The sequence below is a fragment of the Pan troglodytes genome, chromosome 5 (assembly GCF_028858775.2).
Source record: "Pan troglodytes isolate AG18354 chromosome 5, NHGRI_mPanTro3-v2.0_pri, whole genome shotgun sequence".
In the NCBI taxonomy this organism is placed as follows: Eukaryota; Metazoa; Chordata; class Mammalia; order Primates; family Hominidae; genus Pan; species Pan troglodytes.
This window is the reverse complement of record NC_072403.2, coordinates 133,627,280-133,645,827: the sequence shown is the minus strand read 5'-3', so window position 1 is coordinate 133,645,827 and position 18,548 is coordinate 133,627,280. Positions and strand designations below refer to the sequence as shown.

The following is an 18,548-nucleotide window of genomic DNA, read 5'->3' as shown; positions in this document are numbered from 1 at the left end:
ATCCCTTCTCAATTCCCATACCACTTTTCACATGGATTTATTATAAAAATTTATACTGTATAATTGATCGTTTATATAGATGTGTGTGTGTGTATATATATATATATATATATATATATACAATCTTATATATATAATCTTCCCCCACTCCTTGTAAGTTTGCAGAGCCAGGCATATCATAAAAATATTGTAACCCTAGGGCTCATACTGGCCTGGGTTGTGGTAGAAGTTTAGTCAGCATGTATGTGTGTGTGCTTGTGTGTCTCTGTGTGTTTTAATAAAGAAAATGCCACTTTTAGCTCTGAAGCTAACTGGCTGAATCTCTCTAGATGAGTCTATTAGTTTCTCTTTATTCTTTAAAATGATTATGTAGGAGATTATGTAGATTATGTAGGAGGCCCCTTTCTGACTCTAGAATTTTATAGTTTTATAAAAGTAAAATAAAAAATAATTGTAAACATATTTATAATAAAAATACTCTCTCAGGTTTAAAAGTGCAAATGTCCTTAAATACAGATAATCAAGTATTAACATCTTTCTAGCCACTTACCTAACCAAGCTAACACTAAGTGGAGATCTCTCCTTCATTATACTTAAAAATTTTTTTGAAACCCTTTCATGAACTTATTAATAAATGTGCTAAAAGGAAGGAAAAGAAGGACTATCCTGGAAAGAGGAGAGACTGAGAGCATGGAGATCAACTCTAGTACCACTTTAAATTTTCATTTGTAGGATGATTGGAGTTTTATTAGGGTACAAGTTGCACTGTGAAGGGGCCTTCTAGGGATATTAGGCTTTAAAATTTTACAGAAGGCAAACATTAATTAAACGGGGTATCAGGAAAACTGATTACTAAAACACCTAGGCTTTGCAACTTTCTTCTTTCTAAAGAGGCTACAGATAAAAAAAAATGCATAACTTTTTTGTTTGTCTTAAACTAAAGATAGAAAATAAATTGTAAGGAGTTATAAATGTCCCTGATAAGACTCAGTGAAGTTTCCATTAGATTTTCCAAGATAGGATTGTTAAGATAAGATTCATAATAACAACAACAAAAAGATTTTTGCCAAACCACAATGACATTTTAGATGCAGAACTTTTTTAAAATCTTATTTTGTAATCAGATCCAAAAAATTGTAAATGATAGTTCAATTCGACACAGTATTGTTAGCTATTATTGTTATCCTCAACCAAATATAACATAGCCTAATGCTGTGAAACAAAGCTAAGTTTAAGGGCATTTCTTTATATTCTTTTCTTATCTTCAAAGCATTACACTAATTACACTGAAGAATACGAAAAAACTGGAGACAAGGTCTTTGACTGTCCAAGGAAGACAAGAGTAACACACAGACAACAAATAGACAGCATAAGCAAGGCCAAAATAACATACCTCCATAACATACTCCATAAGTGCCAGGGAATACAAAGCTGAGAGCTGATCTCATAGAAGAGAATTTGGTTTGGAAGGCATCTAGGAGCCGCTAGCAAGGTCTTAGAGGAAGGAAACCTCGGGTCATGCAGCTGAGGAATGAGGGCCTTCCAGGCAGAACAGCAACCTTAGCAAAACATATCCCAAAGTAGTGTTGGACCAGATGTGTGCAGAAGCTGGGAGTAGCTTGATTCAAGTGAAGAGACTCTGAGATGTGACTTGGAAAGAGAGAACTGGCAGAGATTCACTTGGAAACATCCTTGGATAATATTAACATTTAGCCCTAGCAGGGAAGGAGAGCCAGAGTTGATACTAAACTTCTTATTTCTGCACTCCCATAATCGGAAATGTATTATGAGTTCCCTAGGGGATATTACTGCAAATTTCCATTCAGTTTAGTCTTCAAAGTTCTCTAGGAGTCTGAATATTTATTCTTGCATTTCAGACCCTTCATGATATGGTTCCAACTTACTGTTCCAGTCCAATGCCCTACTTCTCTCCCATATAAAATTCCTACACAGCCATATTGAAATTGGGTATAGGTGAGGACATTTATTTGGTTTTATTTTGGGTAGGGGGAGGTTCAGGGGTTTTGGGCCGGGAGATTTGCACAAAGGAGAATGATTTTAAGTATTTCCGTCATTGCTACCTATTTTCAATTCTCCCTCAAATAAATATCTTCCTCACTCCTATCATTTTGTATCCACTCCATCCTTCACAGTCCAGCTGGAGTTCTGCAGTTTTCATGAAGCCTTCCCAATATCCCAACTACCCATGGTAGTTTCTCCTCTGCACACTTTTATGCTGTGCATATTGCTTGTACCACCCATTTAGTACTGAATTGCTGACTTTCATATCATTATCTTTATGTATACAGTTTACGTGTATAGTTGTATGTATACTCATAAATAGATAATAAACAACTAGAGGAGAGAGATTTCTTTTATATTTTTCATTTCCTACAATGACTTGTAGATATTAAGTGTCCAATGAAAATTAATATATTGACTTTTTAGAAAATAGGAAAATGGGACTCTGTCTTTTAGTGTTAAGCTCCTAATATATTTTTATTCCACATAAATAAGTTGAATGAATAAATGATAACAATGAAGTGAAAGAAGCACAGTCTCTGTAATCAGACAGACCTAGGTTCAAATACAGCCCTTCCCACTACAAGTTTCGTGACGATCTTGGGGATATTCTCAACCTCTCTAAGCTGTATTTTCCTCCACTGCCAATGAGGTAATAAATACGTAAATTGCAATACTGTTGCAAGATAGCACACAGAAATCGTAAGTATACAGTGAATGTTCTCTATTATTAAAGTTTTTCATTCAAATTTTCCCCATTAACATTGCATGTTTATCCTTCAATGGAAAAATTTGCCCTCTGACCCAAGTAGATACCTTGTTCATTTTGGCCATTTAAAATATTTCTACATTACTGAGAATAAATACCTTATTGTTTCTCTAGAAAATGATGTCTCCCCATTCTTCCTTCAAGATGTCCCTGTTCTTTTAAGATTCATAAGACTAACCACTCACTATCCACTTACTTAGATACTGTTTCCTACTGCTAAAATAAATTAAAATGGAGATCAGGCCTGAAGAATTACTGCACAGACAAAGCCAGTAAGGCCTCATATGTAATTCAAACCTTGGATGATTTTTAAGCATAGGCATACTTAACTTGAGCTATTAATATTTCTTATAAATGCCTACATTAAAGGAAAAATGAACTTAAGCTCAACCAATCAGAAACAGCCAAAAAACTTATAAGTGTATAACTAGGGACTTTCCAATAGGGTAGACCAAATAAGGCAACTGTGTAACTGTAATCACTGTAATCAATCTTTGTTCTGTTTTTTTCTTTTTACTTCTGTGTTTGTTCTATAAAATCCTCCCTCTTGCATTTCCTCAGTGGAGCTCCAGAACCACTTCTGGTTTGGAACTGCCCAATTTATGAATCAATGTTTGCTCAAATAAACTGTTTATATTTGTATGTGTTTCTCGGTTTCTTTTTAACACTATTTATATGCAGGCCATTTTCCCTTATTTCCTTAAAACCTGAACACCTGGCCGCTTTTCTTCCTCCCCACTACCATTACTATTACCATTTTGGAAACCCAACATCTGAGCATACCAGGTCTGTTTCTGACCCAGATGAGTGAATGGTATATACATTAGACTTTGGCACATACTATATCCAAAACACTGATCCCAAACAACTTACTCTGACCATGCCACCACTTCTTAAAATTCCAGTTGAACTATTTTAGATCTCCCGTTGCAACAGTCATCTAGTTCCACTTGCATTCCAAACTATTGACTCCACCAACTGCCCCCTTGTGCCCTCCTCACTTTTTCCCTAACCCAACACAGATTTCAGACTTCATCCCTGAGATTACTCATTTGCATACACCCTTAATTCTCTTACCCTTCTAGCCTTGTATTGTACCCTTTTGCAATACCCCAATTCAAACTAAATCTTATTCATCACCTACCAGAGCAGTTGAATACGGCTAAAGAATAATATACAATCATGCTGAAGTTTCACTTTAATTGCCCTTCTTTCTCATTCTTGCTTGTTCACCTAATGGTATTCATTTCTATTCCAGCATTCTAATTCAGGCCTGGCATTACCTTGTTTCTGCTCACCTGTGTCTCTAATGTTCTGTCTTCCTTCAATTCATTTTGCATGCCGGCTTCCATTAAATTGTTTTAATTTAACAGAAGTTAATCGAATAGTGAATGATTCTCTGCTTGGGCAGTCCCCAGAACCAGAATAGTTCAGGGTGACTCCAGGGTTGCCACGTGTTGTAGAACATTTATGAACAGAAAAAGGAAAGTGACCTGTGATGTACTGAAACAGCTAGATTTGTTACAGCTGTTTCTGTATTTGCCCTATTTGGGTGTTTGCCTTATTTGAACCTGGTTTGAAGAGCTGGTGGCCTGTAATTGGCTGAGACTTGGCTACTACTGTTTATCTTTCTGTTTCAACTTTTTATTTTAGGTTCAAGGGTATGTGTGCAGGTTTGTTACATGAGTAAATTGTGTGTTTCTGGGGTTTCGTGTACAATTGATTTTATCACCTAGGTTGTGAGCATAGTATCCAATAGGTAATTTTTCAACCCTCACTTTCCCTCCTCCCTCCCTCCTCAAGTAGGCCCTGGGGTCTATTGTTCCCACCTTTGTGTCCATGTGTACTCAATGTTTAGTTCCCACTTGTAAGTGAGAACATTCAGTATTTGGTCTTCTGTTCCTGTATTAATTCACTTAAGATATTGGCCTCTGTCTCTACCCATGTTGCTGCAAAGGACATGATTTTGGTTTTTTTTAAATGGTTGCATAGTACTCTAGTGTGCATGTATGACATTTTCTTTATCCAGTCCAACATTGATGGATATCTAGATTGATTTTATGTCTTTGCTATTATGAATAGTGCTGTGATGAACATACAAGTTCGTGTGTTTTTTTGATAAAATGATTTATATTCCTTTGGGTATATAGCCAGTAATGGGATTGCTGCGTGGTATGATAGTTCTGTTTTAGGTTCTTTCAGAACTCTACAAACTGCTTTTTAAAACAACTTTATCACTTTCTCATCATCACTGAAAATGTCTTTATATCTACCAACTTTTACAATTTTCAAAGTGATTTTTCTTGCATTTTTAAATTCACTTGAACAGGTAACTTGCCAACACAAAAATCTTTAAAACATTCTTGCAGCCTAAAAGTATTTCACATGAAAGTCAAAACCTTATATAATATCTTGTCAATCAACACTTTAAATTTTAGTTTAGATGTCATCTGCTGTAGATCAACAGTGATATCTCTCCGGAGCTTCTGAAGTGTATTATGTATACACACTCACATAACTGTCACATATTACATTACATTGTATATATACTTTCCTCTGCTACTAAATTATAATTTCCTAGATGGCAGGAACCATATTTGATGTATAGTTGTATCTCTCAGAGCAGCTAACAGAATAATATAACTATACCAGTGATCAGTGTATATCTGTGCTATGATTTTCTTCCTTACATTTTTATTATCAAATTTAAAATATTTGCATTAGAATGTATGACTTAAAAGTATTGTTAAAAATATTTGTTTGGGGTTATCTTCCAACTTGGTGGTTTAGATTATGGCGACTCTAACATCTAGTCTTAGGGGACTGTCTATCACAGGATCAAGGGGGCAAGCTCTGGAGCAAAACTCCCTAGGTTCAAAATATCTACTCCTCCAATTCCTGACTTCGTACCTTGGGCAAGACAGTGAACATCTTTTTTGTGTCATTTTTTCATTATTATTAACAAGGAGAGAATAATTAGCAACCACTTCATGATTTGCACCTTAGGCTCTTACTCTAGGTGCAAATGTTGGAGCTCAGTGTTATTGCCTGGAAGGTACTAGATAAGCACAAATGATTAACCAGCTCTTCACCCTCACTTTAAGGCTGACAGTTTTAAGAGTACACAATTACATACTCACAGTAGCCATAGTTCAAATTAAGCTCCTTAAAATTAAATTTATCCCCTTGAGAGTGCTCAACTATAAGCACAACTATAAGCAGATAAGATGAAATAATTATTTTTATTATATTTTAAGATCTGGGATACATGTGCAGAAAGTGCATGTTTGTTACATAGGTAAATACGTGCTGTGGAGGTTTGCTGCACCCATCAACTCATCATCTACATTAGGTATTTCTCCTAATGCTATCCCTCCCCTAGCCCCCCATCCCCTGACAGGCCCCAGTGTGTGATGTTCCCCTTCCTGTGTCCATGTGTTCTCATTGTTCAACTCCCACTTAAGAGTAAGAACATGTGGTGTTTGGTTTTCTGTTGGTGTTGGTTTTCTGTTTCTGTGTTGGTTTGCTGAGAATGATTTAATGGTTAATCTGATTTAAGGTTAATTAATATTGCTATGTGTGAATTTGATCCTGTCATTATGATATTAGCTGGTTATTTTGCCCATTAGTAGATGTGGTATCTTCATAGCATCAATAGTCTCTACAATTTGGTATGTTTTTGCAGTGGCTGGTACTGGTTTTTCCTTTCCATATTTAGTGCTTCCTTCAGGAGCTATTGTAAGGCAGGCCTGGTGGTGACGAAAATCTCTCAGCATTTGCTTGTCTTCTAAAGGCTTTTATTTCTCCTTCACTTATGAAGCTTAGTTTGGCTGGATATAAAATTTTGGGTTGAAAATTCTTTTCTTAAAAATGTTGAAGATTGGCCTTCACTCTCTTCTGGCTTGTGGGGTTTCTGCAGAGAGATCCACTGTTAGTCTGATGAGCTTCCCTTTGTAGGTAACTCGACCTTTCTCTCTGGCTGCTCTTAACATTTTTTCCTTCATTTCAACCTTGGTGAATCTGATGATATGTGTCTTGGGATTGCTTTTCTTGAGGAGTATCTTTGTATGTTCTCTGTATTTCCTGAATTTGAATGTTGGCCTGCCTTGTTAGGTTGGGGAAGTTCTCCTGGATAATATCCTGAAGAGTGTTTTCCAACTTGGTTCCATTCTCCCTGTCACTTTCAGGTACACCAATCAAATGTAGGTTTCATCTTTTCACATAGTCCCATATTTCTTGGAGGCTTTGTTCATTCCTTTTCATTCTTTTTTTTTTCTCATCTTGTCTTCACGCTTTATTTCATTAACTTCATCTTCAATCTCTGATATTCTTTCTTCCACCTGATCAATTCAGATATTGATACTTGTGTATGCTTCATGAAGTTCTCGTGCTGTGATTTTCAGCTCCATCAGGTCATTTATGTTCTTCTCTAAACTGGTTATTCTAGTTAACAATTCCTCTGACCCTTTCCCAAGGTTCTTGGCTTCCTTGCATTGGATTAGAACATGCTCCTTTAGCTTGGCAGAGTTTGTTATTACCCACCATCTGAAGTCTACTTCTGTCAATTCATCAAACTCATTCTCCATCCAGTTTTGTTCCCTTGCTGGTGAGAAGTTGTGATCCTTTGGAGGAGAAGAGGCATCTTGGTTTTTGAAATTTTCAGGCTTTTTGCGCTGGTTTTTCCTCATCTTTGTGGATTTATCTACCTTTGGTCTTTGATGTTGTTAACCTTCAGATGGGGTTTCTGTGTGGACAACCTTTTTGTTGATGTTGATGCTACTCCTTTCTGTTTGTTAGTTTTCCTTCTAACAGTCAGGCCCCTCTGTTGCAGGTCTGCTAGAGTTTGCTGGAGATCCACTCCAGACAGTTTGCCTGGGTATCACCAGCGGACGCTGCAGAACAGCAAAGATTGCTGCCTGTTCCTTCCTCTGGAAGCTTCATCTTAGAGGGGCACCCGCCAGATGCTAGCTGGAGCTCTTTTGTATGAGGTGTCTGTCAACCCCTACTGGGAGGTATCTCTCAGTCAGGAGGCATGGGGGTCAGGGACCCACTTGAGGAGGCAGTCTGTCCCTTAACAGAGCTCCAGCACTGTGCTGGGAGATCTGCTGCTCTCTTCAGAGCCTGTACGCAGGAATGTTTAAGTCTGCTGAAGCTGCCTCCATAGCCGCCCCTTCCCCCAGGTGCTCTGTCCCAGGGGGGGATGGGAGTTTTATCTATAAGCCCCTGACTGGGGTTGCTGCTTTTCTTTCAGGGATGCCCTTCCCAGAAAGGAGGAACTAGAGAGGCAGTCTGGCTACAGCGGCTTTGCTGAGCTGTAATGGGCCCTGCCCAGTTCAAACTTCCCAGCAGCTTTGTTTAGGCTGTGAGGGGAAAACCGCCTACTCAAGCCTCGGTAATGTCTGACGCCCCTCCCTCCACCAAGCTGGAGCTCTCACGTGGACTTCAGACTGCTGTGCTGGCAAGGAGAATTTCAAGCCAGTGGATCTTAACTTGCTGGGTTCCATGGGGGTGGGATCTGCTGAGCATTGGCTTCCTGGTTTCACCCCCTTTCCAGGGGAGTGAACTGTCTGTCTTGCTGGCATTCCAGGTGCCACTGGGGTATGAAAAAAAAAAAAGCTCCTGAAGTTAGTTCAGTGTCTGCCCAAATGGCCACCCAGTTTTGTGCTTGAAACCCAGGGCCCTGGTGGCATAGGCACCAAAGGGAGTCTCCTAGTCTGCAAGTTACAAAGACCGTGGGAAAAGCGTAGTATCTGGGCTGGGATGCACCATTCCTCACGGCACAGTCCCTCCAGGGTTCCCTTGGCTAGGGGAGGGAGTTCCCCAACCCCTTGCACTTCCCGGGTGAGGCGACGCCCCAATCTGCTTCAGCTTGCCCTCCGTAGGCTGCACCGGCTGTCTAACCAGTCCCAGTGAGATGAGCCGGGTACCTCAGCTGGAAATGCAGACATCACCCACTTTCTATGTTCATCTCGCTGGGAGCTGCAGACTGGAGCTGTTCCTTTTTGGCCATCTTGCCAGCCACTGAGATAATATTTTTAATGTTAGCATTTCTTAATGGTGATTTAGAAACTTGACACAAAGATTCAACTTCTTCCCCAGGAAACAGATTAATGGATAAGTCTCTAAGGATTAAAAGCAATTAACACCAAAAAACAAATGGATGGAAAATGATCATCCTAATCCATCAGGTATTTAAATAGCTTCAGAAGCTTTTGTCAAGATTCCCAAGGCAAAGACCAGTCCTTCAGTGTTTACCATCAGTAAACCATATATCCATTTTTTTAACCGTTAAAAGAATTTAAAATTTTTTTGTTTTAATAGTAATAAATTATTCAATAAAACTCACATGACTAGATGCTTTACAATAATTGCTCCCAGTTTAGATTTTTAGGTTGCCTTTATGGAATTAATACCAATAAGCTACATGGACGTGTTCCTTTCACAGAGCTGCTGTTTGGAAAACTGAGAAAATTCACATTGTTTTTCCTTCTGATTCTAGAGTAATACTAAAGTATCTGCTTTTGTTAATGTGTCCCTCAGCCAACCAGAAGGGAGAATATTTCAGCCTCCTACGCTGAGGTTATATAGCCTCTAAGTGAGGGGCATGGTTAGACTGACCTCAAACTAAACAAAACTATAACAGGTTTTAAGAGAAAAAGGAAGTGGAATATGCTGTGTACCATTTCAGTCTAGAAACAAAAATAAGGAAGTGGGATGGCCCAGAAAAGAAATTCCCAAACATTTTTTGGCAATGCAACACCTTTTTGTTATTTGATTATATGATAAGTTTTTTCCTGTCTCTACCAGCTCCTTTCTCATGTCCTAGGGGGAAAAAATGTATAGTAAAATATATAATAAATTTGACATTTAGATTCAACCAAAACTATTTTGGTCTGAAAAACTGTATGAATTTTGAATAGTAATTGAAAATGCCTTTGGATGTTGTAAAGCCAAGACCAGAAATTAATATTCAATAATCAGAGATTTATGGTGGAAATATTTTTGAGCTGGTGTTTACTTCACTGAAAAGAAAGTGAAATTGTATCTCCCTGTCTTTCTACCTGTTCTTCCCTTCCTTCCTTCCCAATTCTTAATGTAAATACCAATTCCTTCTTCAAATAAAAAGCCAGGCCACAGTCATGTGAGAATCTCTCAGTGGCCCATCCTTTGAGTAAGTGCTGGTTAAGGTTAAGGCCATAGCACTTTTAGGGTCTGTATTAGTCCATTCTCACACTGCTATAAAGAAATACTTAAAACTGGGTAATGTATAAAGAAAGGAGGTTTAATTGGCTCACAGTTCCATTGGCTGTACAAGAAGCATGGCTGGGGAGGCCTCAGGAAACTTTCAATCATGGCAGAAGGTGAAGGGGAAGCAAGCATGTCTTACATGGCCGGAGCAGGAGAAAGAGAGAGAAGGGGGAGGTGCCACACACTTCTAAACAGCCAGATCTCATAAGAACTCACTCATCATGATGAGAACAGCAAGGAAGAAATCTGCACCCATGATCCCATCACCTCCCACCAGACCCCTTCTCCAACATTGGGGATTATAATTCGACATGAAATTTGGGTGGGGACACAAATCCAAACCATATCAGGCTGATGGGGTCAGTAAAGCACTTCGTAAGTATACACAGTGGCTCAGCATCTATGATGCCCTTTAAATAATAGAAATACATATATGGTACATCCATATTCCTATATAAAGATTAAGCCATATCATCCACAATTGCAAAAACAGTGTAGATCTATTCTGAAGTGTACTGATGTCTTTTTGTGTCTACAAATATCATTATTAACAAAATTTTTATATTTGTATATAAGGTCATTTATGCCCTAGAAGATTTCATACCCACTATGCTTAGAAAGAAAGAAATATACATAAGGAGAGAAATAGCAACACAAAGTGAGGTAGGATACTGACTCCTAACAGCGTGTGATGCAGGAATTAAAGCGAGCACTAATAGCTGGGTTGTAATATTTACAAATGATAGGTTCCTGTACGTGTGTGTGTCTGTGTGTGTGTATAAAATATATATATTATATGTATGAATAAAATGTATGTATAATATATATAGTGTATTTTACGTCCATTCCAATTAGCAAGCTTTTATTAAGTGGCTAAGTTGAATGTTGCATGTACTTCGGAGGCACCAAAAGAAGGAGGCCTGGTGGAGCTCTGGCTCCTGGTTAATCTCTCCCAGCACCTTCTGGATTCATATTAAAGGAACACACAATCAAAGTATAAAAACAGTGTGTTTTGCTGTGCTATCATTGCTGTTCATTTTCAGGCAGGTCTCGGACCTAAACCACTTGTTTAGAAACTCTGTAGTTTGTATCCCTGGGCCCAAGATGCACGAAGACGAAGAAGACATGATCTTCCTTCAAGGAATTTGTTTTGAATTTTCCTGTCAACACATACATGGGGATTTAGTTCGTTGCTCATAGGGAAAACATCATGTCAGGGGATAGTCTCTAAAAATTGTATACAATTTCTGTAATGAGAACACATCACTGAGACAAATAATAATAATAACTCAGCACAATGGGTCTCTTGAACACATGCACATGGTCTCAGGAGCTCAGTTGTACATAAACTGTATGAAGACGTTAAGCCTCACCTTTATCATGCCTTGGTTCTCAGAACCAAAGTGATCTTGATTTCAAGGTCACTTTCTATTCATTCAGCAACATTGCACTTTAGAATAATTTATTATTAGATGAGAGTGTCTCAATTTCTTGCTCTCAATAGGTACTGAAGTTGTTAGAATCATCCATTATTTGCCATTTAAGCTTCCTCATATAAATCCACACAGCAAAATGCAGTTTGTTTATTTCTTGTAATCGATTGTCTGTGTCATCTCCAGAAATGAACAATTAATATTACTGAGGTCTCAGGCTCAGGTTTGTGTATTCTTAACTGTGTGCATGTATCATATTCTTTAGTAAATATGCTTTCAAAAATATCATGGCTAGTCTGTCAAGAGTCTACTCCAAAAGATCACTGAGCATCACTCTGATGCTCCTTAAGACCCACTTTATCCTAGACCAGCCCAGGCAGAGCTGCCACTCATTACCCCTGTTCACTCCATCCCTAGAAAACTCATTTAACTTGCAAATTCAAAATAAATACTTGCAAACTAGATAGATACTATTATTGGCTTCAAAAAAGATGATTACATTTTTATCAATCCAAAATCTTTTGTACACCTGCTTAGTCTTCTGCCTTAAAATCTCTTTAAAAAACAAATGGGCCTAATTCTTCCCTCAGATCTAACTAAAGCCAGCACAGCACAAATTCCAGTTGCCATTGGAAAGGATTTAAATGGAGATGGCCCTTTACTCAGTCTTTCTTTGTGGATTATACCACAGAAATCTTCCAGGGCCAAATTTAAAACACATTTGTTTTAGACTCTGCCAAGTTGGGTATTATTTTGCAATTTTAGTGCTTTTTTTTTTTTATTTCTCTGTAGAAGTGTTTTTCTGTCTTCACCCTTTTATTTCTTTCTGTCTCTAATATCTATTTTCAGCAAAGACAGTGAAAAAGGATAGGAAATTCAAAGTGGTTCTGCTTTTGTTTCAAAATATTACAGCTATTTCTATAAAAACCATTCAAAAGCTTCCAACATTATTACCCATCTTACCCCATTGTTATGGGCACAATAATATTGTTTATAGAATTATTAAAAGTATCCTAAGAAGTGAAACATGTAATAGTTGGTGGTTGGAAGTATGTATCCCTATCTGTAGCAATTTTAATAACTTTGCACTTGCTAACCTGGCACTACCCAAAATCTGTCATAAAGACAACATAGCCCTCCTTTGAAGTTACATCATTTCTTCTCAAAGGATTAATAGCACTTTCATAGTTTTTGTTTTATTGGATTCTTTATCTTATGAGATCAGCAAATGTAAATTGCTCTTAAATGTAAAGGTTACTCCTGGCCCGCTGAATATCGAAGCATAGTCAAGTGATTTGTGCTCCCAAACACATTTACCAGAAGTGGAGGATGCCCATGTGCTAGCAGCCTGAAAGTCCAAACTCTCTATCAGCGTGGTAAAATTTGTTTCACATCAAACCTCAATTTTCAGTCCTGGGCTAATTGAAGTCTATCAGATAGCACATTAGATGACTAATGGCCCATTCCTAAAATGAAGGCCTACCCAACAGTTTCATTTATAAAGCTCCTTTAGGAATTCACTCAAAGGACACCTGATAGCTCTCATTAAGCTATGCTTAAAATTCTCTGAGGAACACCATTTCCTACCTGTACTTTAAATTAAAACCTTTAGGAACTCTATGATAGTAACCTCACACTGGGTGCCAACAGTGGTCCAGCACCATGCTGAGAACTTCACAGGCACTGTTTCACTGGATCACCTCAACTGCTGTGAGGTTGATATTATTTTCCCTGTATCATGGGTTTAGAAGCCTTATAGAAAGCTTCAGTAACTTATTTTCATATATTTCATCATGTTCACAAAGAGTTCATAAACTCTTCCTGGGAGTTTCCTCACTTACATCATGGGAACAATAATACTTACCTCATAAAACTTAAAATCTTGTTCTCATCAATCAGGAAGCAATCCAAAGATTGACAAAGAGTAAACTAGAAGTAAATGTGAAGAAATATTTTTTTCCAATGGGTTTATGGAAATTTATTTCAGTATGTCAGCCTCCAAATTCAGCTACGGATTTTAAAAAGGATGTGTGGTCCAAACTGCTCTTTAAGAACTAGCCTAAAAATCACCTTCCAGATCAACTTATAATAGCATTTAATGTACATCAGAGTCCCACTTAAAATCTATTATCTCTTTTTTTTTTTTTTTTTTTGAGAGGAGTCTCACTCTGTCACCCAGGCTGGAGTGCAGTGGTGCGATCTCGGCTCACTGCAAGCTCTGCCTCCTGGGTTCATGCCATTCTCCTGCCTCAGCCTCCCGAGTAGCTGGGACTACAGACGCCTGCCACCAGGCCCGGCTAATTTTTTGTATTTTTAGTAGAAACGGGGTTTCACCATGTTAGGCAGGATGGTCTCGATCTCCTGACCTCGTGATCCACCCGCCTCGGCCTCCCAAAGTGCTGGGATTATAGGCGTGAACCACCGCACCCGGCCTATCTCTTTTTGGTTTGAACTTGCACAGCTCATAGCAAAAGTACCACATTTTAAAGGCTTATGCTGGAGCAACCAAAAGCACAAGAAGGAGAACAAAATTCTGCAAGAAATTACTGCCTGAAAAAAAATGAACATCATGAGCAACGGGCTCTATACCTATCCTCATCATGGTCTCATTTGTAACCAAAGGCAAGTCACTCCAACCTACGTGGGTCTCAGTTTTATGAGAAAGTGATTGACTAGAGAATGCTACTCAAAGTTTTTTCAATTTCTCTAAGTAATTTTTCTTAGGTGACTGAAAGGAGACAGTAGCCAGGCCATCATAGAGGGGCATCAGTCAGCATGAGGGGTGAATCTTTTCAGTGTAGAAGTAAAGCACATGTCCCGGAAGACAAGTCCACATGAGTTTAAAGACTTGGCATAGCACCTCTAAATGATGGGGAGGAATGCATTTTAGTTTTTTCACTTCTATTTATACACATAAGTAGTAACATCTTTAAGAGTAACACTTCAGAATTCTTATGAAGAATATATAAAGGACTATTTGTGATTTTGAAGACAATATTTGAAGAAAATGTACATTGTTGTCAGATTGTCTTAAATCAATGTTTAACTATCTTTGGCAAAGGGAAAATTGTGAATAACATGGTATGCAGCTGTGTATGGAAAAACTAAAAATGGAACTGTAATTGGGTCTTAAATTGGAAACACATCTGAGTTTTGTTAACAATTTGAGAGTGATATTAACTTGTTTTATTCACTCCTTAATTGTGTATATATGTGTCAGAGAATTCAGCAGGGAGATGGAGAAAGAAAAGAAGAGAAGGACAGAGAGAAACAGGAAAGTAGGAAGGGGAATTAAAAACGGGAAGGAGAGAGAAAATATATGACAACTAAACATAGATATCATAGTTCTTACGTGGACCTCTTTCTGTTTACAGTTAGGCTCTTTCCTAGAAAGGGAATAATCACTGGAGTCCTTTCAAATTCAACTAAAAAGGCAACACCTTAAGAGAAACCTATGACTTCTTAGCTATATAAATAATCTAATAGTGCACCAGTCCTACCACTGCTTTCAATAATGGGCACACAAATACAAAATCAATGAAAAGCCTTACAAAGTCCTATGAGATAAACGACTATGAAAACTATACCCAACTATACAATCTAAGCACATAGAACAGATTTATTCTTATTACCTGAGTTCAGTAATGATTACTGAGTGGCCGTAAATGTTTCCATTTAGATACATCCAAATGCAAACAGGCCACCTTCCCATGCCGATCCACAGGGATCTTCATAACTAGAGCTTGAACATAAGTCAATTTCATGGTATTAATCTAAGTAATAGAACACATTCTCTAGGATAAGTTTATTTCATGCCAAAAAAAATCCAAGTATTGGTACTCATGTGTGCCCTTTAAGTCACATACATTCAGAAAGGAAGAAATTAAGGAATGCATTGACCTTTGTCACAATTTTGGATATTATCACATTGGTCCCTAAATGGCTTCCCAAGTCCTAAGGATTCAAGTTGACTCTTTTTTATTTCATTTATAAATTACTCAATTAGTTTGCATAATAACGCAGGAGCTTGTAAATGAGATCAGTTCTTTAAACCTACCCAAATGATTCTGTTTCAGTAGATGTGGGTTTGTACTCTGGAATATACAGTTTTAATGAGTGGGTACTCTAAAACCTAGATTTCATAGACTGTACCCTTAGAAACACTGAATGCTTCATTTCTCAGTTTCCTTCCAACTATAAAACGTTTGGGCCTTGCAGAACGAAAAGTAGTAAAGGGAGGATAGAGTATAGGTGAGTAAAGCTACAGAGGCAAACACATTATAAAAATAAGTGAAAGACTCATTCATTCATCAATACATACTGCCAAAATGCCAAGCACGGTACACATATTGGGTGAAAAAGAGATAAATGAGGGCTCCCACTTTGCTGGAGATGACAGCTTATAAGCAAATAATTTTGAGAGCAATTTAAGTGTGATAATGGAAACATGTTTTCATGGAAGAGGAGAGCGGAAAAGTCATCAACTCTGTCAGAGAGAAAAAAAATGTTGAATCTAGATTAAAAGGGATCTAGATTAAGAGGAGGAAATAAAGACAGGAATCAAAGCAACTCATACCACAGCAAGAGAGAGAAGAAAAGGAAAGTAGGAAGAAAGGCCATAAACTAGGTAGACCCCCATGAGAAAGTGACGAACACTAAATTTTGTGCTAGGTCTATCAATTCAATATACCTAAAAGGCTTAAATCTTTTTGCCTTTTTCATTCAATTTCTACCTATCAAAATTTATATGATATTTAGTTCTTTGGAAAATTGAATCTATATCTCATTTTGTTAAAGAAGCTAGATTACTATTGTGTCTAGGTAATTAAATAATAATACTATTATCATTTTCTTTCTGTAGTTACCAGCTTCCAAATATTGAGGTTTACTATTCAATTGGAATTATTTTGAATCTGATAACTATTTTCATTTGTTGTTTTCTCCTTGGATGCTCCAAAACAGAACCTTTTAGACAGTTTTTAAACACTTGACAATCACTTCACCAAATTCCATTCTCTTACCCTGCAAACTAATAGCAAAGCTGGACTCTGATATGTAGTTGAGGGGTTGGGGGGCATGGTGTGATGTGTGTGGTATATGTGTACATTTGAAGACACTTTGATTGTTACATCTGTGCGTAGAAACAGTTTAACGTTCTAAAGTTGTAAATTACATAACTAAAAATGCTGTTCCATAGGCCAATGGAATAGAACAGAGAACTCGGAAATAAGACTGCACACCTACAACCATCTAGTCTTTGACAAATTTGATAAAAACAAGGGATAGGGAAAGGATTCCCTATTTAATAAATGGTGTTGGGAGAACAGGCTAGCCATATGCAGAAAATTAAAACTAGATTCCTTCTTTACACCTTATACAAAAATTAACTCAACATTTTGGGAGGCCAAGGCGGGCGGATCACCTGAGCTCAGGAGTTCGAGACCAGCCTGGCCAACATGGTGAATCTCTGTCTCTACTAAAACTACAAAAATTAGCCAGGTGTGGTGGTGAGTGCCTGTAATTCCTCCCACTTGAGAGGCTGAGGCAGGAGAACCGCTTGAACCCAGGAGGCAGAGGATGCAGTGAGCCAAGATGCACCACTGCACTCCAGCCTGGGCAACAGAGCAAGATTCTGTCTCAAAAAAAAATTAAAAAATTAAGTCAAGATGGATTTAAGACTTAAACATAAAACCTGAAACTATAAAAACCCTGGAAGAAAATCTAGCCAATACCATTCAGGACATAGGTATGGATAAAGATTTCATGATGAAAATGGCAAAAGCAATTGCAACAAAAGCAAAAATTGACAAATGGGATCTAAACTAAAGAGCTTCTGCACAGCAAAAGAAACTATCATCAGAGTGAACAGACAACCTACAGAATAGGAGAAAAATTTTGCAATCTATCCGTCTGACAAAGGACTAATATCCAGAACCTACAAGAAACTTAAATTTACAAGAAAAAAACAACCCCACTAAAAGTGGGCAAAGGACAGGAACAGGCACTTTCAAAAAAGACATACATGCGGCCAACAAACATATGAAAAAAAGTTCAACATCACTGATCATTAGAGAAATGCAAATCAAAACCACAATGAGATACCATCTCATACCAGTCAGAATGGCCATTATTAAAAAGTCAAGAAACAACAGAAGTTGGCAAGGTTGTGGAGAAAAAGGAACACTTTTACACTGTTGATAGAAATGTAAATTGGTTCAACCATTGAGTAAAATAATGTGGCAATTCCTCAAAGATCTAGAAGCAGAAATACCATTTTGCCCAGTAATCCCATTACTGGGTATATACCCAAACGAATATAAGTCATTCTATTATAAAGATACACATACACATATGTTCACTGCAGCACTATTCATAATAGATAAGACATGGTACCAACTCAAATGCCCATCAATGATAGACTGGATGAAGAAAATGTGGCACATATACACCATGGAGTACTATGCATCCGTAAAAGGAACAAGATTATATCTTTCTTTTGCAGGGACACAGATGGAGCTAAAAGCTATTATCCTCAGCACAGTAACGGAGGAACAGAAAACCAAAGACCACATGAACTCACTTATAAGTGGGAGCTGAATGATGAGAACATATGGATGCATTGAGGGGAACAACACACACTGGGGCCTGTTGGGGGAGCAAGGGGAGGAAGAGCATCAGGGAGAATAGCTAATGGATGCTGGGCTTAATACCTAGGTGATGGGTTGATATGTGCAGTAAACCACCATAGCACATGTTTACCTATGTAACAAACTAGCACATTCTGCACATGTATCCTGGAACTTAAAATAAAAGTTGAAAATAAATACAAAATAAAAATGCTGTTCATTTGCTAAAGTTTTTGCTTTTGGCACTATTGTTGTTTTTACACTGTTTTCAAAAAAAAAAAAAACACACAACACTTCAGTTCTAGTAACCAAATTTGGAAAAAGCATCTTATAAGAAAAGCAAGAAAATAAATCTTTCTTTTTTAATTTTTTATTTGTAACATAGTTTTCATTTAATTTCTTTACATATAATTCATGTACATGTATATATAGTTCATATATATGTATTTT

At 37.6% G+C, this 18,548-nt stretch overlaps 1 long non-coding RNA gene across 2 annotated transcripts in view; it reads right to left on the bottom strand.

Moving 5' to 3' along the window:
- The window catches only part of LOC104006967 (uncharacterized), a 195,375-nt gene extending 193,622 nt beyond the window's left edge, over positions 1 to 1,753 (bottom strand). For both annotated transcript variants that reach the window (XR_001718698.3, XR_680977.5), the window contains exon 1: positions 1,394 to 1,753. This is a non-coding gene — a long non-coding RNA (uncharacterized LOC104006967). The remainder of the gene's footprint in view (positions 1 to 1,393) is intronic.
- Between the last annotated feature and the right edge of the window lie 16,795 nt (positions 1,754 to 18,548).